This window comes from Ambystoma mexicanum, chromosome 5q (genome assembly GCF_040938575.1).
Source record: "Ambystoma mexicanum isolate Mex_15411 chromosome 5q, UKY_AmexF1_1, whole genome shotgun sequence".
NCBI classification, from domain to species: Eukaryota; Metazoa; Chordata; class Amphibia; order Caudata; family Ambystomatidae; genus Ambystoma; species Ambystoma mexicanum.
The window spans coordinates 245291315-245314541 of NC_090933.1; the positions used below are offsets into that span (position 1 = coordinate 245291315).

Below are 23227 nucleotides of genomic sequence, written 5' to 3' on the forward strand. Positions count from 1 at the left end.
CAACTTTTTCCCCACAGAACCAGCTCATCAAGCAAATAAACTCAAACAGCAATATGCTACTAGGTCACCGGTCACATGACAGACTAGATCACCGGTCACATGACAGACGTGTCACTGTTATTTTGTGGAATTGGTCTGTCACCATGGTTTTGGTGTGGAATTGGGCTGTCCATGGTCTGTCCCATGGAATTGACGATTGGAACCACCCTGTTGCCCCGTGGTACATAGTGTGGTCAGTGTGAAGCCCACTGCTAATCACTGTTCATATGCCAATTTAGCAGATTCGAATGCACTCCTCCCTTCATTCTTGATTCATATGAATGTAATGACCTTCAACTGCTTGCTTCCTGCAACTGCGCAAATCTATGGCATTCCTATTTGTGCAAGGGCCTACCTACACGACTATGGCGCACTGCTAAGTTGTAGCTGGGTGGTACTGGGTGAAAATGTTTATTTTCCCCGTGCCTTCCAGAAATCGTTTTTAAAGGTCTCACACAAAAAACCAGAAGCAGATCAAACACTCCACACCGGGCATCATTTGGAGGCATTCCAACTGCAAAGATCCTGGGCTCCGCTGGTTGTGGCTTCTCTGATCTAGAGATCTGCATATTCCTTTGGGCATGAACGCCTTTAAAGCAGTGATCGAAGAGAGCGGGAACGGCCGGGAGCGGTGTTCCACTACTTTTCTTTTTTTCTGATTACCATTCCTCTACTTTTTACCAACAATATTCACCTTTCCATACAGAGGATTTGCCCATGCATGTCCCTGTGCAAGTGTAAAGTTGTACTAGGAGTCTCGGTTGCTGGTCGCTTAGGCTACTGCAATGCCGTGGCCGCAACACCTTGTCACATGTTACACTATGCTTCAGCCTAGTCTCTCCCCTGCCGAGACCACAAATGCTCTACTTTTTTTCGGTACAGTTCTACCACTGCTTTGAAGTGCTTCTAGTTGCAATATCCCGATCATCGATTTCCATCCGCCGAATTACCTCAAATGCCGGTGCCGAGACTGCCTTCTAAACAGGAAAAAATCAAACGGCATTGCGGAAGCGCCAGACATTGCGTTATTGTTCCAAGGCTACATTAAGTCCTCACTTTGTAAATCCTTACTGCTGCTTTCCTGTGGCAGTACCTTAATTGAGTTTATTATAGAATATTAAATAGCATTATAAATGTATGCGAACCACAATCAACCGTCTCAGAAATGTAATACAATTGCAAGTCTGCATATTGTTTTCATTTGGTTAGCCAGCGATAGAGTTGAACAGTAATTTTGGAAAATGATCTGAGGCACATTTGTTTCACAATGTGCTAATTAGCATTCCTTCCTCCCAGATTTGCACCATATTATAATAATTATAATGAAATCTGAAAGTATATTGGTATGAAAACATCTGTTGTTTGAAATGAATTATTTTCTGTGCCGATTATTCATGCATATGAGAGAGGCAAGATGGCCGAAACGTTGGCATGATAAATATCCAGCACTGCTCGGTTCCACGAGTCTTCAGTTAGACCGCCGCTTTCACATCAAACCTGCACTGAATTATTGATCAGAAGAACACTGAAAGCAAAAGAATGAGCTACTCACCTTCTTTTCTAGCTGGTACACTCTTCTTCTAAAGCACTGACTGTTGACACAGGGTGCCCACATGCTCACCCTATGTCAATAATAGCAACTCCGCTTGTGAAGACATACCTAGGTTTCTCCCATGAGTTCACGTCTCACCCTCGCAGCTCTCACACCAGTTCCATAATAGCCGTTGACCACCAGGTTTGTATTCTTAAACGCGTTTGAGCTGTGGGGATGAAAACTGTGGATGCCTCTGGCCATGTAGCACTCAACATTCCTAGCACTTCCTCCATGGCTCTCCCACGAGCTCGGACTCTCCAGCACTTACGCCCTCTTCCCTCTTCCTTTCTGCACTTGCACCTTCTGAATAATCACAAGGCATAGTAGGTTTGTCCCTCTTCCTCTTCCCCTCAGCTCTTAATATTGTGTTGTAATGTACCCTCCCTCACTCCCCTCTGGGTGCTTTGAAACAGTATATTCTTAGTGTAGAAGCACCTAACAAGCAAACAAGACATAAATAAATATGGGAGCAAGAGAGCAGAATTACCACACAAGGAACACCTCTTACATCAAGCCACCTCTATTCCCAACATGTGAAAAGATTGTATAGAAGGCAACATATGGGTGCGTGGGGAAAACGGGTGCCCGTGAAACACCGGAATTTGTGTTAAACCTTTAGGACCTGATCCCTATGGGATTGCGCCATTATAAAACACTTCCATGAATCAGGCCCTTTGTTTACTGGGGCGCTCCTAAGCGCATCAGTGTGGCCTTTCCCTCATCCCTCATCCACCAACCCCAAGATGGCATCAAAAGGCCAAACACTGGTGCCTTATTCGATCAGGTGGTCCGATTAGGCAAACCATCCTTAAAGGGAAATCAACTTCCATACGTGAAAGAGAGAATGCCACTAAGAGGGCAGAAGAGACGTTCGTAAGTAGGACAAAAACAAAACCATTTACTCTTGTCTTCAGGCATATTGGCATGGCTTTAGGCTAGAGCCTCAGAAGCAAGGCACTAACGTTTATCAATTATTGATTGAGGGGGAATTGTGGTGTCTTACAGTGTGAGCTGGAATGCTTACCTTAGTATTCCATTGCTTATGCTGTCTCTGTTTACTTGTAGAGGAGGTTTCACATTCCATTGAAGAGCAGTTGGTTTGTGCTGTTGGAGAGTCCTGCTGGGCTCAGGGTTTGCTGCAATAAACTTCCTTCTCTACCACCCCAGTGTCCTTGTTATTACACTGGCGACGAGGGCAGCTAACCCTGTAACCCCACGCATGCATGAAACGAAGGCCAAGTACGGCCCAGTAGGACTGCAGCGCTGATTAAGCTGACAGCAGATCTGCCGCCGCTTGCTTTCCTCCAGAGGCATAGACCGGAGGGCCGGCGGCGAGCGAACCTTGAGTGCCTACGTTCCCTGAGGCCAGAGGGAACCAGAAGCGCCCTGAGCTGTGCCGTGCTGCCTGCGCTCCCCTGAGCAGACGGGGGTCGAGCGCGGCACCAGCAACTGCATCGGGACAGCAGAAGCAGAGCCACGCAGTGGAAACCAGAGGCATCCTGAGTTGTGCCGTGCTGCCTGCGCTCCCCTGAGCAGGAGGGGGTCGAGCGTGGCGCTGGCAAAGAGAGCCATCACGCTGGCCTACTCTCCCTTGTAGCTGTCAAGGTCGAGAGGCTCGAAGAGGAACCGCCACGCAGGCCTACGCACCATTGAGGATGTAAGAAGCTGCCCAAACCTTCTCGGACTGATCAGTGACTGATCAGGGCGGAGCCACACACACCCGTGCGATCCTATTCGCCTAGACCTGAAACTCTGTTTCCACCGACAAGAGCCCGGAAAGAAATTACGTTAGGGGGGGGGGGCTGCAGAGCATAGACTGTGACACCAAACCCTACAAACTGATAGGAACTGAAGCATTCTGCTCAAGAAGCAAGCTGCAAGCTTACTTAAGTTGAGAAACAAGCAGGCCTTGCACGTTCCAAGCAGGCATTGCACAGTGAACTGGTCTGTTCCAGGAATAAGACTGCGGCCCCATCGTTTTAAATACTTTAACCAGCCATTGCCCTTCTCCCACCCAAGCAACCAAGCAAATCCCAACCTACCACGGGTGGCGCCCATATACTCTACAGATTCAAGTGATTGTGTGCAGCCAATTAGACAAAAAAGGCAATAATGCAACACAGCAACGCCCACCCACCTCCAGCCTTTCTCCCTAGTCCAGGGGAGCCTTCCATTGCTTGGGATTTGTGGGTAGACACCTTCAAAGTGTACTTGAGGGCGGCAGGAGGATCCAGATTGAGCGATGACGACAAAGAGGCTGCCCTCTTGAATTGCCTAGGAACTGAAGGCCTAAGAGTTTTTAGGCATCCCCCTGGACAGGACGTACATGCCCCCCGTGCCGATGGCGGAGATGGAGGAGATGAGGGTGAAGGAATTGTGTTGGCTTATGAGACAGCTTTAGGAAAGTTGGAAGCACGTTTTGGAAAAAGGAAAAATGTGGTGTTGGAAAGATACCACTTCTTCTTAAGAGCCCAGGGCGCTTGAGAGAGTATTGACACATACATGACGGCACTACGTTCTCTCATTGCATCCTGCAAGTTCATCGGATTGCCGGACAAGTACATCCGTGATCAGATCATGATGCGCACAAGTGACTCCAGAGTGAGGGAGAGACTCTGGATTGAGAGGGATCCACCATTGGAGAAAGTAATAGAAATAGCGAGAGCTATAGAGGAGTCCAAGAGGAGTGTCCAAGAAGTGACTGACAAAAGCGAAAATGTACATGCCATAATGACTAAAAGAGGGTCTGATGATCACAAGGGAAAGGCCAAGGACAGCAGAGGAACGTTTACACCAAGAGAAGGGTGTAGGAGATGCGGATGGCAGGGACATGCAACTGGCTCGAAGGAGTGTCCCGCCGCCACTGTAGAATGCAGAAAATGTAAAGGGAGAGGGCATTATGCCCAAATGTGTAAGAACATTGTCCGAAACAGACAAACTGTCAGGATGGTTGGTCCTGATCCAGATGAAGAGAACGTAACAGTAGTAGGTTATGTGGGTGACATCAACCCTGACCCTTGGGACGAAACAGTGCGCAAAGGGGTGTTACTAAGCGTGGGTGCTGGACACGGAAGGAAGGGTGTGTGGGCCATGTTGACCGTGAATGATGTGCCAATGAAGATGATGGTCGACACTGGATCACCCTACACTATGATATCTCCCGAGTTACATGTGGAAAGCTACCACAAGCAGGTGGCTGATTTGCTACCTTCTGACATCAACCCGTGTGCATATGGACGATTGGCAATTAGGGAGTTGGGAAACGAATGGGCCACCATTGCATTTGGAGGGCGTGTTACCCGTGGGAAGTTGTATGTGGCCCAGAAGGGGGACTCAGTAGTAGGGTGGGATGAACAGGCGGCCCTTGAGATAGAAATCCGGCCAGGTAAGGCTGTTCCTGTTCTGAGTGTGAGTGCGGACGGAAGCATGCGGGAGCAAGAGGCTTTGTCTGCAGAGTATCTCAAAGAGGCCTTCCCCTGTGTGTTTACTTCAACCCTGGGAAAGTTGAATGGGTTTTCCCATAAGATAGTGCTCAAGAGGGGTGTTGTGCCGTGTGTACACAAAGTGAGGAGGGTTCCCATGTTGGCTCGAGAGGGGCTTAAGGATGAAGTGGTCAAGCTCCAGGAAGCTGGAATAATTGAGGAAGTGGAGAGCTCTGAGTGGTTGGCACCTGTCGTGTTAGCGCGGAAAGCAGATGGCGGGATGAGAATGTGTGTGGACCTAAGGGACCTTAATGCCAGCATATCGGTGGACAGGCATCCCCTGCCCAACATTAACGAGTTGCTCGCACTGGTGGGAATGGCTACATGCTTTTCCACATTCGACCTATCATCGGCTTATTACCAGATTGATCTCCATGTAGCGTCTCGTCCCTTGACATCATTTGTGACCCCTTTCGGAGCATTTCGGTTTTGTCGGATGCCATTTGGTTTTCCAAAGAATTATGCAGAAGTTGTTTTGAGGTATATCAGCGGTTGAGTATTTTCAGGACGACATTCTGGTTTGGGGGAGGAGTCAGAGTGAACATGATAGAAGAGTACTTGAGGTAATGAAAGTATTGAAGAAAAGTGGCCTGACTGTAAAATGGAGCAAGTGCCATGTGGGGGTTCCTAGTGTGACCTACCTGGGGCACACCCTGGATGTGAGTGGAATTCATCCAAAGGAGGGTCTTGTAAGCGTGTGGAAAGATGCACCGGCCCCTGTCAATAAAGAGCAACTGAGATCATTCATGGGCCTAACTGGGTACTATAGTTGTTTTGTTGCATCATATGCTGATAAGACGCTTAACATGAGAGCCTTGTTAAAGAAGGGTGTCCGTTTTGAATGGTCCGGGAATTGTCAGGTTGAATTTGATGGATTGAAGGAGGAGGTTGACCGGGCTCCCTATCTACGTTCATTCTCACCCAAGAAGAACACGGTGTTAACAGTCGACGCTAGCGAGGTGGGCATTGGAGCAGTGCTTGAGCAGTGGGATGAAGGGGAGTACCGTCCTATAGCGTTTGCCTCTAGGGTATTGAGGGACGCAGAACAGAGATATGCTGTCATCGAAAGGGAGGCTTTAGCTGCTCTTTGGGCTTGTAAGCATTTTAGAACCTTTTTGTGGGGTGTGCAGTACACTTTGCGGACCAATCACAAGCCCCTTGTGCACATCCTGACTACCAAGGGTTTGTCTCACGCTTCATCCAGGATCTAGAGGTGGATGGCGGATATGCACAAATTCAATTTTAAGGTGTTGTACATCCCGGGTTCGAAAAATGCTGAGGCCAACTGTTTGTCTCACCTTCCCAGCGTTAGGTGTGGGGTTCAGGATGACCATGTATATGTGGACGAGTGCACCATGGTGGCCAGTGTAGTTCCGGCTATTGATGACGAGGTGTGGAACAGGGAGTGCGTTGGTGATCTGACCTTGACAAGTATCAGGGCGGCTCTTAAAAATGGCATCTTAGATAAGGAGTTGGTTAACTGTTATGGTCATGTGTGGCATGAGCTTTCGGTAAGGTCCGTGGGGTGGCTAGTGCCTCCGGTGTCTCTTAGGAGTAGGCTTGTCGCCTTGGCTCACAAAGGGCATCTGGGTAGATCGATGACAAAGAGAACATTGAGGGAATCCTATTGGTGGCCCAGAATTTCTAGTGATGTGGAGGACGAAGTGAAAGAGTGTGTGGCGTGTGCCAACAGCGATAAAAGCAAGACTCCCAGCCCCCAACCAGTGTACCCGGTGGAGGTTCCGGACGAGGTCTGGGCAAAAGTCACCATTGACATTATGGGTCCGATGGATGTTTTAGGAGGCGATTTTAGATTTATTGTTGTACTTGTGGACTATACCTCCAGGTGGGTAGAGGCAACAGCGTTGGAAGCCGTGACCGCAGAGAAGGTAGTGGCGTTTCTAAATAGGGTGCTCGACAGGGAATGTGTGCCTGCGGGCAACGTCACTGATAATGGAGTGCAGTTTGTGTCAGCCCATCTGCAACAGTTCTTAAAGAGCATGGGAATACGGCATCATAGGACCTCCTTGTAGAATCCTACGGCTAACGGTCTCATTGAAAGTATGAACAGATTTGTTAAGGGAGCGGTTCAACTAGCGGTAGCAAATGGTCTGTCTTGGAGGAGTGTTTTGTCGGAGGCACTTAAGGCATATAGGTACACCCCTTCTATGCTGACTGATTGTTCTCTGTTTTGAGCTTATGCGCGGGAGGAAACCGGGTACCAAGTTGAGAGTGCCTGCATTGGGGGGCAGTACCCATTCTGGGGTGGACATGCAGGGAGTGTTGGAGCGGGTCCGCAGGAAGCAGGAGATGCTCAAGGAGCGATATGGGTGCAGAAAGCCTTTAACTGTATTGGTAGGAGACCGTGTGCAGATAAAGAATCCCCGGCATCTTGCTAAATGCACCAGTGTGTACATGCAACCCTGTATAGTTGTCAAGGCGGGGAAGGGTATGTGAAATTGGATGATGGATCTAGATGGACTAAGAGGCGTGTTGTTGGAGTGGAGAAGGGGCGTGTCGAGAGCAAATGCGACGTGGTTAGTGCTGACGTGCTTTCAGCCGAGCCCGTGAGAGGTGAGGTTTGTGCGGGACCGTTGAGAGACGTGGTTGGTGCAGGTTCAATGGTGCAAAGGGAAGGTAGCAGCGTTGAGCGTGTTGTGTTGCCCATTCCTGTCAGTGAGGTGGAAGGGGTGAGTAATCACCCCGTGCGGGAGAGTAGTCACCCTGTGCGGGAGAGGAGGGTGCCTGCCAAGTTTAAGGACTATGTGGTGAGGGCTGTTGTAAATTAGGTTGCGTCTCTTCCCTCAGTATGTGTCTGTGTGTGTGTGTGGGTGCGTAGTGGATGAATGCTGTGCGTGTGCGTTGTGATTGAATGCTGTGCGAGGGGTGTAGTGCGTGAGTGTGGGTTGTGAGGGGGTGGATGAATGGTCATCAGTGTGTGGACAGATGGGTGTGGTGTGCGTGTGTCTGTTGTGTGATATAATAAAGGGGGTAGAAGTGTTACAGTGTGAGCTGGAATGCTTACATTAGTATTCCATTCGTAGCTCATGCTGTCTCTCTTTACTTGTAGACAAGGTTCCACATTCCATTGAAGAGCAGTTGGTTTGTGCTGTTGGAGAGTCCTGCCGGGCTCAGGGTTTGCTGCAATAAACTTCCTTCTCTACCACCCCAGTGTCCTCATTATTACATGGTGCTGGCGACTCTCATCCTAATTTGGGAGCTCAGGTGGTCCTTAAAGACAAACTTGCTTTATACATGTCATGAAGCGGGCCTGGATTAGTCATAAGTTAATTCTGAATAAACAAGAGTGCAAAAAAATAGTTGGGACGCAATAGTTGGGACCCAGCAGGATAAACATAATATTGGCCAAGATATCTTCGTAACAAGATCAGCCCACTCCCTAGGTTCTTTTCTGGGGATCCTGTCCAGGTCAGTGTCTCTGGTGGGGGAAAGAATGCCAAAAGTCGCTTCGAGTCTTGCTGTCCCCAGGTCATGGTCCTTCCCTGCTGCTTTGCACAAAAAAACAAACGTCACTCTCCGTCCCGGGGTGGCACTTGCCCAACACTTCTATATTGAGCCTCCTACTTTCTTGACTGTCCCTTTCCATCCTTGGGTTTGGGCGCTGAGGTGATCCTCTTTGTCTGCGAGTCTTCAACCACAAACTAGGGTACTCTGGCTGTCAGGGTGGGCTGAGGTCCTCACAGAGGCCTAGAGATGTGGCCAGGAAGGGGATACCATACTGGTTTTACTGGGTTAAACTTAAAGAGTCTTGCCACCTCCCCTTTTCAGGTTCCGGCTCCACTTCAGAGTGTGCAAGAGGGCACTAATCCTACAGTGAAGAAGAGGCTGTTTCAAACCCTCCTTCCAACAGCAAAAGGGCTCCTATGAGATGGAGATAGATCATCTTCAAATCCTATTGCATCATCTACAAGGCTGTCACCCTGAAATCCTCAAGCTACCTTGCTGAGAAATTCAGCCTCTTTGGAGGCATACGATCCACCAGAAGCCAGGACATGTGCAGACATGAACCGTCCCGGTACATGAAGGAAATAACCAGAAGACAGGCTTTCTCTGTCTATGCCCCAAGACTCTGGATCCACATCACCACCAATGCTAGACTCTCCGTCTCAATTCTACTTTTCAGAAAGGAGCTCAAGTCCCTCCTCTTCAAGGAATAGCTTCTCCCTAAAACCTAGTTCCACACACTCTCCACTCCCCACCTGACCTAAAATTGGATGATCCGCTCCCCCCCCCCCCAAACCCCCTGTGTCCTCCCCTGGATGCTTATAGAACCCTTGCTACGAAATTGCCCACCCTCACCGTTGTTAGTTCCCTGCTCCATTGTTTCTCTGCTCCCCTCACTATGTTCTTCCCCCTACGATTGTAAAGCACGCCGTTGCTTCCCAAAACTACGTCCTCCGCGTTCAATAAAGATCATAATAACAATAATAAACTGCCCACAAACCCCTTCTCACTCTACTCCTCCAAGATACTTCTCCCTTTGTACCAATCTAATGTAAACCTACCTCCTCTCTCTCTCTGCCTGCCTCTCTCTCTCTCTCTCTCTCTGCACTTGAGCGTCACCTGAACTTCCTTAACATTGCACCACATACTTGATCCCCCACCAGGCCCAGGCTCACACTTTACAAACTCAGGGTTTTTCCTGTTCTTCTCTATCATCTTAATCTCTTCTGGGCTCTCATCCCCAATCTCTACTTCACTATAAACTGGTGGAGAGCATCCTATGCTCTCAGGTTTTTCCTCTGTGGCTTTGTACTGATCTACTTCCTCCCCTCCTGCTTTCCACTCTTTTCCACCTCCTCAATGTTGCTCTTCCTCCTCACATTCTCAACACTTTTATGGAACACCATCTTCCTCCTCGGCTTTTTCTCTCTCTGTTCACTTTCTTCCTCTCTCGCATTGATGTTTCACATCTCTTCCTCTCCACTCCCTCTTCTCCCCATCAGATGATCCTTCTCTCCTGTTCTCCCCTATTTTCATGACTCTCCTCTCTCCCGTTGGTACTCCACCTCTCCTCTGAACCTCCTTCTCTTTTCAGACTGTGTCCTCCTGCTTTCACTCCATCTGATTTCTTCTTCAGTCACCTCCAAATGCACTCCTTATTCAAATACCCACATGCTCCCGTTCAGCCCTTTTCCATTAAATATGGACCCATTCCTTCCCCCAGAGACTACACCAACCAAACAGGGTGCTAGTGTGTGATCTATAATGGGTTTGGTTAAATTCAATATATGGCTTTCCCACCACTACGTATTTGGCCCTGCTCCTTCCCTATTTGGTAGTCGGGGGGGAGCTGATAAACAAATCTTACTGTCATCTTGGATTGGATTGTTGCACACTGGAATTGCCTGCTCGTCAGAACACCCACCCTTTTTTTGTGTGTGCGCCTGGGCCTGATGTATTGCTTCCACTCCACCCTGCCGGATTGCAGATGAAACTAGATTTTGGTCTGTATACAGTGTCCTAGAGTATCGACTTTCTTGTAACTTTCCACTGACCTGGGGAATAGACCTGTGGAATAGAGTTGAGAAAGGTAGAAATCCCATGATTCTAGGACATTGGTATTTCTTAAAGCAATATCACCATACTGTGGCAAGTCCATGCCTCCCAACTTGGACATGGTGTGGTTGGCCATGGGATCCTCCAAAATTTGCTCCTGGGCCCAGAATCATGGTACAAGAGGCAGCACTGTGCACCCTTGGCCACCCAAACCATCACCACATGGGATAGGCAGGGGACATCGTCAAAGCCCCTAGGGAAAACCAGGAGGAATTTGCAAGTCTGCCCTTCTGCCAATGTTGAAGATATTACTTCAGGTCTGGGAGCCTTGCTTTGCGATATAGACTACTGACGTAGAGTCAGCTCTCTCCTCATAGCCAAAGGCCATGTGTATCCAGGCCATCCCTGACAGCCCTTTCTTTGGAGGCTCACAAAATAGTGCTGAAGACCCATGGGACATGGGAATGTCAATCCTTTTGCGAAGTGTTTTACTCTATGATCCATTGAGATTTAGCATCAGGAAAACACCCTTGGCTGTGGGTCTAGGTATTCACTCCCTTGGAGGCACATGTGGCTACACTTGTTTCAGATCATGCTGCTAGCCATTAGAGGCATTAGGAATGAGAAAGGCTAATGGCCAATGTGATCCACTAAGTCTGGAGATTGGTAAATCGAGACTTTAACCCATTTTGTTCTAATACATCTTCTCACTGTCAAGAGCATGGGTTTGCAAACTTTGGAATACATCTCCCATCACCCCTAGCCAGAATAGCGAATGGTGATGGATCATGGGAGCCATAGCTCAAAACATCTGGAGAGATGTGGGCTGCAAACTCCTGATCTAGAGGCTGATCATGTCAAACCACTGGGGAAAAAGGTAATTCCCCCAGAATGATCGATGACAAATTCTGACTGTCCAGGAGTATAGATAAAGGGAAACTTCAGAGGGTCCTGCTAGGCAGGTTCGAGCCAATATTCCTTCCAGCAATGGGGACCTTTGAAGCACAGGGCTAACACTGATCTGTTAATCCATTCATGGAATATTAAGAAGGAACAGTATTTGCCTCAACTGAGCTGGGCATTTATATTATTGTGAAGAGTCTCAAATCACATGATCTCTGTCTAGAGAGATGGTGGACATTCTGGGGCCTCGTAATGTCTGAAAGAGAAACAAGCAGGGGTTGGCAACCTGTGGCTCTCCACCAGTTTCTGGAGTAGGAGTTCCATGACCTCTCACCAATTACTGTCCCGGACTGCGGCAGGTGGAAGTTGTCATCCAAAACATATGGAGAGCCAAAGGTTTCAGACACCTGCAAAAAAAACGATCTGTACATTTTCGGAAGACATGATTGAAATACTCATTCAGATATTAAGCCCGAAGGCTGATGTTAGCCATGGATGTGTGAACTACAGAATTACTCAACGTTTTACTTTTTTGTAGGGCCACTTTCTTGGGGGATAAAATATCCGATTGCAAAGAATAATAATTGTCATTTATAAAAGTGTTTTACATAGAACGTGTTCATACAAAATTATTATCACACTATCAAAATTGGTTCTCACTATATTGACCTTGGACCGTTCAAAGGCCCAGTCAATCTTGCCAGGATTCAAACCTGTGACATACATATCACACACAAATCTCAATAGCGAGTACTCGGCAACAGTGTTTGACTGTCTGATTTTTGGAATCGACCTGTATGCAGCATAGATTTCATTTATTTCAGAAATCCACAAACAAGTGACGGTTTGGGATTAATAATATATTTTGTTTTAAATAATGGCTTCATCCTCTTTCACTTTCAGATAATTACACCTCTGGATTTGATGATAGATTACATTTGCAGAGGAATGGACACATTACTATTGAAGTAGGCAATTAATTCTTAAATTAGAAGAACTCTAGCTATTGGTCTATACAAGAATAAGTCAAATAATTCCGACTGGACACTCTGGACATTACTAAATCTAATGAAATTATAATTTCTTTACGTTTCAAATCAGTCATGTGTACATGTTCGATGTGCAGGAGCTAAAATTACATTTATGAGTAATTTAATGATTCAATTGAGTGTCTTTGCGTTATCAGTGAATTGCAGACCATACCATTTTTCAAGTTTCCCGTTGGTTCACATGAATGACAATGAGATATAAATAAATGGCAGAGTTATGAGACAACCTTTAGATAACTATTCTAGCTTTGGAGGAAAAACTGATCAGAAGTATCTATCTAAGAAAAACTGTCCTTAGACCCAATCATACATGCCTGTGAACTTCTTGTCACTTGTGTAGTGATCTAAAGCACGTACGTTAAAGGAAGGTTTGCTTTTTGGTGATTTCAGAATCACAACTGGCACAGTTAAATTGATGCATTTCTCCAAAACCAATAGTAGAAGGGCATGTGTTATTCTGTCCTTTAGTAAAGGAAAAAATAACACTTAAAATAAATATCAGTCTGGATTAAGAATTCCAGCTACTGTGACGAATCAGGACTATTCGTTCTTTCTTCCCAGATGGGAGCCACCCACTTTGAGGATAGGGAGGAGAGCCCGCTCAGCAAGACCCTCCCTAGGGGTCTGGGCAACAGAGGCTGCACTGCGAGTGACTCCCAATTCGGGGACAAGGGCTCCCATTCCGATAAGGAACTCCCTGTCCAGAAAACAGTAGATGTCTACCAGATAATCAGAAAGGCTGTTACTTCTGTTTTAGACTGGTGCATTTCTTCAATCCCTCTGGCTTTAGGTAATGCTGGATCACGCCTGAATTCCACAGTCAAAGAGGAATGACACACCCCTTTTGTTTGTGATGACGTACATAAAACCACGAGGAATGTGGAACGAGAACGAGAGAACCCTATGCAGAGGTGAGCCTCTGAAGGGAATACATCTTTAGGGGTGGAGCTATGCTACACTGCAGAGCCAGCGGTACCGTAAGGAGCTAATGAATCGCTTGCAAGATGCTGGAAGGCTGACGTCCTGACCTGCCAAGATCGAGAAAGAGACTGAGACGGTAAAATGACCGTCTTGCCTGATGGTGTGACCACAGTGGGCTTGGGCCTGTTAACCAGGACCAGACCACAGCAGAGAGGCCGGATCCTCGAGTTCTGCATAAGAAATGCATTAGCTGCCGAGCAGCAGAAGGGAAGCAAACGCTCTCGAGGAGGTAACACCATTAAGATGGGTGAACAGTGACATTTGAGGCTGGGAAAGCCACAAGTGTTATGGGAGCCTGACAAACCTAAGCAGGCAGATGCCCTATCTAAATCGAGTTGAAACAAGCCAGTCTGAGGGCTTTGGATAGTACCTGTAAAACAGAGATACATTAATCTTCGAGGCTGGAGAAGTCACAAGGGTTATGGGAGCCAAGAAAACCAGAACGGGCAAATGCCCTATCTAAATCGAGTTGAAACAAGCCAGTCAGAGGGCCAAAGGGCTTGAGAGGGCCACAGGGCTTTAGAAGGCCCTAAGAAACCGAAAGACATTAGCATTCGAGACTAGGAAAGACACAAGGGTTACAGGAGCCAAGAAAACCTGAATGGGCAGATGCCCCACTGAGACTGAGATAAAGTAAGGCTGTCAGAGGGCCTGGGGATTTAGGGAAGTGCAAGAACCACAAAATATAACAAACAGAACTGGAGAGAGAACCTAGATGGTTCCAGTCCTTAAGTATAAAACAAGAACATTGTCAAGCACCAGGTCGGAAATGGTGGAAGAGAGAATTGTATGGAATGGAAATTTGACATACAGAACCTGCAAAGAGGTTGCGAACTGTGTTGTGGGACATTGCAAACTTTTAAAGCCTATGGAAAATTGCTGGGCCAGGCAGAAGCCCAGGACAGAGGCTAATGCTCCGGCCTACTCATTTTTAGTTACGTTTTTCCTAAGTGGTGGGGCCAGTTAGCTATTATGATTTGGACTAAGCACTATTTCTTTAGGACTTCAACGTGCACCTTTACTTTTAGTTGCTTAGGTAGGGAACCTCCCTCATAGCAGAAGGGCTGGATAGGCATTTCCTTTTTATTTAAATAAACATCCACTTAACATGGCACATCTTAGCCAGTGTCCTTCTTCTGGTTCGCCACACTACATGGTTGACATTGATGGACAAAAAGGCTAGACAAGGGACTATTCTTAAAGGTTTTATTAACAAACATGTACAGGCTGGGGTCTGTACATGTATGGTCTGAAATAAACTAAAAGCTATTAGGGTGGTTATTCTCCAGAGTTGAGTAGTGCAATTAAAAACAATAAAGTGTCTCTAGAGGAAACATAACGTGTTCAAACAAAAGTGCTCACAGTTCTTAATGAGCATGAGGCCGATCTTTCCTGGTCGCTCAATACCAACACCAACAAGCAGGTAGTGTTGGGCTTCAGGGTCTCCAAGATCCTAACCTGTCTGTTTGTGAGTTTCTAAGGGGTTCCCGAATTCTTCTTCTAATCCATCTCATTTCTGGTTTCCAAAATGTTTTGCACAGGCTTAGGGTCTCTTCTCCATGGTTCCCCATCCCAGGCTTCAGCCCCGGGCTTGAAGCCTGTGGGTTAACTCTGTAAATCCGGCTGTGAGTGGTAGTGTCACGCAGCATGAAAGGGTTCACATTCAAGGTAGGTGGCCTGTCCCGTGGCATTTGTGGGAACGAAGATGCCAACAGAACTACAGATCCCAGCATTCATAGCGAGTGCAAGCAAGCCACTCACATAACAGACGTTGGACGTGTATGATGTTCTGCCCGTGTTAAAGTTCCAAACACGGAAATGTTTCTCGACGTTTCGGGTCCTGCCTTGAGTTGCTCTCCCATTTTCACCCATGCTTCTTCGGCTGTGTATTCTACTTTTAGTTGCCTGGACTGCCTCTCTGGATCTCCCACACTGGAATTGGCATTTGGTATCCAGTATTTCTCCATACCGCTGTGCTTGTTTCTTCTCCTTTGAACTCGGACTCGACTGTGGATTGTTTATTTGTTCCCCTCTCGGCGTTGGTGTTTTCTTTGATTTCTTCATGTCTACAGTCTTTAGGATTACTCTGATATTCGTCTGTTGCCGCGTGCCATGTGGGTCACGCCCCCCCAAACTGTCTTTTTTCTTTTCCCCTGTGTAGAGGCAACTAGTCTTCTGATCTATGGACCTTTGCTACCTATATTCATCCACTACAGTAGACCTCATGTTTCCCTTCTGCTTTTCTGGATGTAGGTCTAAAAGGGGAAGAGGGTGGCAGGAGGTGATTCACTGTTCAGGCAGGTCCCCTAACCTCTTGTTGTGTTTTACCTTACAGCCTAGGGCGAACATCCTTGTGGTGTTCCCCCTCCTTTCTGTATTACTCCTCCGGTACCACATGCATACACAAGTTATGGTAGAGTCAGAGGAAAGTCTGTTGCCTTTCTGGGTATCAGAAGGGATTCATAACAGGCTGGCCTTCCAGCAAAGATCAGAGCCTCCAGATGACAGGACTCTGCCCTAAAGTATAGACTGGATTCTGACTATGCCTCTCCTTATCTTCCTCTACTCCAGGGTTCGGGTTATCAAGCCACCTATCCAATCTCTTTCTCTTCCCTGGGATCTCACCTCAAGCCTTCTTCCTCCACCCACGTTGGTGTAATGCTTTGTATCTTGGGGTTTACCCCCTCCTCTTCTTTACTTCTAATATGCCAACTATCTTTCAGTCTGAATACTCCCACCTGCTGCTTAATTATATTCAATTCCTTCTCCCAACCTCTCTCTATCACCTCTTCCACTAACCTTATGATGCTCCTTCACTTCCCCTCATTGAGTTCCTCATCCCTCTTCATATTTATTTTCCTGATGTTCCTCAACTTTATCAACAACACTTCCAACAATGCAGCATCTCTTTCCTCTATCTCCTGTTCTTTTAATATAAACAGCTCATTCGTTTTCTCATACCAGACATGTACTCTTAGTCCAATCTTCTTCACTGTTTTGGGAACCTCTCACATAACAGCCAGTGCCCTATTCTTCCACACTATCTCTCACACATCTGGGCCTTCATTTTACCAACCCCTTACATAAGAGCCTGAGCCATCTACGTCTGCACTATTTTGTCCACTGTCTGGGCTTTCCTTCTCCCATCCTCTGGGTAAATCTTCACCCCATCCCCTTGACCTTTCTCTTCCTGGTCCCCTTGTCTTGCTTACCCCATCTCTCCAAATCTATTTTGTTCCTACCTCTTTGGCCTTTCTCTCCCCAGCCCTCTGGCTCTTGCTCTTATTAGCACGCTTGATCTCTTAATTCCCCACATCTATGGTATGTCCTTCCCAGCCCCTTGTCTCCTACTTATCCCAGTCTTCTGAGCCTCTTTTATAACCTCCTCTTTCCTGCTCTTCCAAGGCTCCAAGGTCTCTCCTCTAGTCTCATGCCCCCAGTTCTTGCCCCTTCTACAGCTCCTTCCGTTCACCACTTCAGTCAGCTCAGAATGAACTCTTCCTTCTAACTCCATCTTCAACTGACTGAGTACTTGGGTTTTTATAGAGATTTGCCTACCACTTCCAGCCCTTCTCTCGCCTAGGGGACTCAGGTGTGACAGTTAAGATGGATACCAGCCGTCAGCTCTGCCCTGGCGATGGCTTACACCTTGGTATGGGTCTTGGGACTGGCTCATCCCTCCCATTGAGAAGTCAATTTTCTACATGCCAAAGCATGGCCCTGCCACTCAGCCTCTCTGTGTGGTAAGTGGACTTAGATGGGTATGCTTAGTATAGGGACCTATGCAGTATTAGTTCTCTGAACCTGGATGTGTCTCTAGTGTGTGATGGACTGCAGCTTCAAGAGGCATGTCCATCATCTTGGAGATCTTAACTCCCTCTTCCTCTTTTGGTCACCGGTATAGGGACTGGCTGGTGGGTCCAACCACTGAGGGTTCTGAGGTGGGACTTGGGGCTGGATTCTCATTCCTGTTGGTAGGTCCTCTCTATGTTTGTCACATTCTGGAAATTCCCGCAGTGTGGCCTCTTCTAAACTGTATGAGAGTGGAGGCACTGTCTCGGATGCCCTGGCCAAACACAGGTATGTCTTTGTATATTTAGGAGCTCTTTCTGTTCATGCGCAAGTCGAGCCGAGCATGCAGGCAGTCCAGCTCCATGGGACCACTGCTCATTGATTCCCTTAAAGGAGCAGGAAGATCTACGGTTGCACTGTAGTGAGTCCCCGCCATTCACCAATGCAATCAGACACAGGATTTTGCTACATTTTCCATCTATTTATTATGTGTACATGTGACCCTTTGAGTCCATCCTCTTAATCCTAACAGACTCATTCCTGCGCTATGCTAACAACAATTAAATGATTATCAAAGTCAGTAATAACACAAACTCCTCCCAGTAGATTCCCAAGTGTGCTCCATGTTTGGTTGAATGGCAACAATCTCTGCTCCACCTCCAACACTTTGAATACAGAGATTATCAATATAGGTTCTATATGGAAGTGCAAGGATGCACATGGTGCTGTGCCAGGAGTAGACATTTAGTACCTAAGTGCTCATGATGACAGGTATATGGTGAAAATACAAAAGGCACTACATCTGATCAGCATCTACATGCAAGTTTCCACCCTGCTAAGTACATCACAGTTTGCAGGTGTTTGTCAGGATGCAAGAGGGTAATGGTGCTAAACAATAAAAGACTCCAAACCATGGGCCTCATTACGGGTCTGGTGGTAACCCTACCAGTGCTACCGGCGGGTTGTCGCTGGACCCGTAATAATTTACTGGCGATTGACTTCCCAGTGTCACCAGGCTATTACAAGTCTGGCGACTGGGAAGTCAGGTGACGGTACATTTGTTAATCCCCATTCCCATATAATCCTATAGGAGTCTATGGGGGTGGGGACACGAGAACACCTGCACCGTCCGCAACGGTGCCGGTGCTCCTGTGACAAGTCTGCCTACTGTGGCAGCTGTGCCCGGCAGGGTCATACCTGTCTGGCTCAGCGGTCCTGGCAGGTAGACTTGTAGTTTGCCAGTCCGGATACAAGGGTGCTGATGAGCTTACCGGCTCCCTTGTTTCCGGACCGCAGGATTGTAATAAAGCACCACGTGATTACCAATTTGCTAATGCATAAGGTTCAAATTTGGTCCTGAGAGTTTTACCATATTTTTAACTTGTCAACCTTTGCTTCAATCGCAGTGCAGGAAGCGTCCTCATGTGCAGAATCCTTTCCAGGTGCAGTGGTGGAAACAAGACGAGTTAAACCTTTAAAATCAGTCCTTTCTAAATTGGGGTATCACTGATGGTATGACCCAAGGCTACCGATTTTACCGTTGTGAGTTTCCCAATTCAGATAGGGATGAATTTAAAGTTTTCGCATTGAACTTTGTTTCCTCCACAGACATGTGGAACAGTGCATGATGGAAATCTGTGCATCTCTTAGGAGGCTCAGGGTTGAGCGACCAACGAAAGGTAGTCCTGATACGTCAGCTCTGAGGGTTCGACCACTGATATACCTCGATAAATCATATGCATTATTTAAGGCGGGCATTGCTCACCAGAGATTTCACTCTGTGAGAAGACAAACGTGATGGAGGGACAAATGAGTTGTAATTGCTTCCAATCCATTTGTGAACAAACCACAAGGGGCAGAGTAATTAGGTGAACCGGCTTGTCTTTTCATGGTCCTTTCAACATACATCTCCATAACCACCTTTTGATGACTGTGTGGAACGAACAGAAGTGGGGTTGGTGGGGTCAGGTAAGACGTTTTCCAGTGATTATTGTTCGATGGCTAATCTTTTCAAGCTTTTGTCATCTTTCTCAACAGTGTCATTCTTACATGTGCTTTACGTGACGGCGTCCAGCTCCTTTTCAGGAAGCTAACATATCATTTTGTTGAATTTGCATTCATATATACAAGAGTTTCTGTTTCTAAATTGCACCTGCTTGTTTCCGTTACAATGGGCTTAGTGAAACGAATTTCACATAAATGTGAAGATAACTGCCAACCATTATGTTATTTCTGTCAGTTTGTTTCCTTCGGCGAAGGACTGCAATTGCCTTTTTTATCATTGAAATGCTCACTGGGCAGAATTGCTCAACAGCCATAAGGCAGTGCTTCAGGGGAACGCATGTCATTATTTGTGTTGCTTTCGGGTACGTCATTATTTAATATTGCACAAGTTTATGCATGCACGTATTTAAAAGGAGTGTGGACCCTTCTCAGATGTCTTATAGGCAGTCGTGGGTAACCTCCTTCTTTCCGCTTGGTTCTGCCACATCCTTGGAACCATGCTCTGCAAGGAATTTCTCACCAATGCTTGAACTAAGAAACGCCCCTCTCTGTACGGCCTCGATCAGGGGTGTTGTTAGGTCTGGAAAATATATGGGGCTTGCTAAGGTTGGGACTATCAGGACTCAGGGCTAGCTATCCTTTTGATTGTAGCCCCCGAGCTTCTATCCAGGGCTACAACCAAAAGATCCGGGGCTACAGCCCCTCCCCAAACCCCTCCTAGCAACACCTCTGGCTTCAATATTCAGCTCTAATATTGGTTCCATCAAGATCAACAAAATGTCAAGAAAAGTTGGTCGCCCCTCTGGTGCTCATCTTAACTGGATGCTGTCAAATGAGTGCCTGTACAAGAGCTAATATCTGGCTTAAAAGCAGGGCTGGACTGGGCACCAAAGGTGGCCATGGAAATGTTTTTCAAAGTGGGCCCGTATTCTTTACTTCATTCCACCCAAAAGAGGCCTGCCAGGAAATCTCTAGAGTACACTGTAGGCCAGTCCACCACTGCTTAAAAGCATTGTGGCGAAGTCACATCAATAGGATAGGCGATGAGAAAGCACCACACATGTTCCCTCACAACCATTTGTGTATCTTTGAGTATGCCTCCCTGTAATGACCTCTGCACTCTCTGATTTCTGCAATTACTCTTTTGACACTGGATCTTTCTCCTCCTTCCTTAAGCACTCCCTTGTGCGCCCTCTCAAGAAAAAACCTTCAGCAGACCATACATGCCCTGCCAACTACCGCCCTATTTCCATCCTCCCCTTTCTGGGTAAGCTGTTGGAGAAGATGGCATTACAGCAATTCAACTCACACACCGAACTTGTTGACGGTCTCCAGGCCCATCAATCTGGATTCCGAGCATCCAGAGGCAAGGAAACTGCTCTTATGAACACCTCTGAAGAACTGCTTGCATCTCTGGACTCCAACTCCCCTCTGTCCTCACCCTTCTCCATCCCTCCATTGTCTTTGACACAGTCAACCATTCCATCCTCATACAAATGCTTCACAATACCATTGATATCTCAGAACGGGCACTGGACTGGCTGACATCCTTCCTTACTGACCACTCTTCCCAAGTCATCTTGGGCACCTTCTCTCCTACTTCCTTCTCCACCTATGGGGTCCCCCAGGGTTCTATCCTCTCCCCTTGGATCTTTAACATCTGACTTGTCCTGCTTGCAAGCCTCACCTGCTACTTCTCCTCCAACTTCCAGTGTTACGCAGTTGACACACAGCTTTTTTCAAACGTCCTGCTATCCCTCTTGCACCCTCCATCATCCCTGACTGCCTATCTGCCATCCAGCCCTGGTGCATCTCCAATGATCTCTGCCTCAACGCCTGCAAAACTGAGATCCTTCCTATTGGGACCCCTGCTCCCTCCTTCTTCCCTTCACTCTGGCCTTCTTCCTTGCGCTCTCTGCCTGCTCCTTCTTCTGAAGCCAGAAACCTTGGTGTCCTCTTCGACTCCTCTTCCTCCCTCACACTCAGGGTATGGCCAAGTAGTCCCACTTTCAGCTCTTCCTTCTCAAAGGAATTCTCCCTTTTCTCACTTTTCCTCAGAGGCTCAATGTTACCCAACCCCTGGTTCTCTCTAGGCATGACTATTGCAATAGCCTCCTCCTGAATCTACCTTCTTCCACTCTGTGACCCCTCCAGCTAATCTAGAATAGGGCAGCGAGTTTTATCCTTGACCTTAGCCCAGGGCCCTCATCTCTCCTGCCCTAAAAATGATTAATTGGCTCCCGGTTGTTTCACGGATTAAATTCAAATCCCCACAAGGCTGTCTGGTCCCCCTGACCACTCTATCTACAACTTTATCTTATTATATACTCTCCCTCTAAACCACTTTGTTCCTCTGGCACCAACACCTTGTGTGTAAAGCGCTTTGCTAAACAGAGGGTAGGTGGTCAATCGCTTTCCTCAGCTGGCTCCCACCTATAGAACAGCCTTCTGCCAACCTCTGCACCTTGAGCGGGACTTCCTTAAATTCTGGAAGCTCCTCAAGACCTACTCTTCACCTCCTCCTTCCCTTCTTTGCTAATCCCACAGTTGCTGTGATTGGTGTCCGGGGCCCTTATTCATCCTCGGGGCCCCGGACATTCCACACCCTATCTGCCCAGCTCCTGTCTACCCTCAACACTTGCCTTGGCACACCCTCTGCCTCAGAGGTTCGCACTTACTCCTAACCAGGACCCTGGCTTTGTAGCACTCATCAACCAAGCACTTCATCTGTGGCTTACCCATGGGCCCGGACTCCCCAGCACGTATGCCCTCTGTCCCTTTCCTTGCTGCACTTGCACATTCTGAATGCTCACAAGGCATAGTAGGTTTGTCCTTCCTCCTTTTCCCTCCACTGCTTTTATTAATTATTGTGTTTTGTAATGTATTTCACTCCCTTGTTCCCTCCCCTCGCCCTATACAGCAAGTAAAATACCACTTCAAAGCGCCTACAAGCCCACAATAAATGAATAAATAAATAAACGTCAACTAGGTCTTCCTCGCATGGCATCTAGACCAGCCACACCTCTCACACTGCCAAACTTTCCATCACCTTCAACTGCCCCCTTGGATCTTTCACACCTCCATCAAGCCACGTCCAATTTCACACTGGTGCTGGCCGTAACATTCCCAAGGTCACGCAACGCACTGCCGTGGGATGCAGTGGAAACAGAGCTGAGATGGAATGCACAAACATTCAGGCTCCTAGGCCAACTTTCTCAATACCCCCATCACTGCAGAAACAAAACTCGCTGGCACTTATCACCCAGCACTAGGAACCTAACTATGTATTTCCAGCCTCACAACCCTTAAGATTCCATAAACCTATCACATTCTTGGTCTTTGCTAAACAGCCGTCTGTTAAAAAATCACTACTTGCCAGGCAATTTGATATGCTTTCTGCTCCTAAGCATACAATAAATCCATTACTTTGTTCTTCCTGTTTGTGCATTTCAACTAGTCACTCTCAGAATCTTATTTAAGAGACTGACAGCTGAGACAGAGATCAAGATTTCACACATTTCTTATCCCTCTACATATCAGCCCATTTATTATACCATGTGGCTCCTTCATTCTCTGGTGCTACTCTGCTCAACCAAACAATACTTCAGCCTGTGATGAGGCTCTCACTCTTTGCCTCTGGATTATGGATTTGGTGGTCATGGAGGGCAGTTGCTACTACCTGGAGCATAATGCAGGCCTCAGAAGAGGTACATGGCCCTGTCGCTGCCACCTCGCCCCCGGACCATGGCAGTGGACTGTCACTTGTGCCATACATTTTAATACCCTAACCATTTAAGAAGTAGCTCAGATTGCCATAAACTCACAATCCCTAACATATCCATGGAACACAGCCCCACTTTGTA

At 47.2% G+C, this 23227-nt stretch overlaps 1 protein-coding gene across 15 annotated transcripts in view; it reads right to left on the reverse strand.

The window, feature by feature from the left end:
- The window catches only part of PTPRM (protein tyrosine phosphatase receptor type M), a 2094608-nt gene that overhangs the window by 852136 nt on the left and 1219245 nt on the right, over positions 1-23227 (reverse strand). The gene's annotated exons all lie outside the window — the stretch shown is intronic.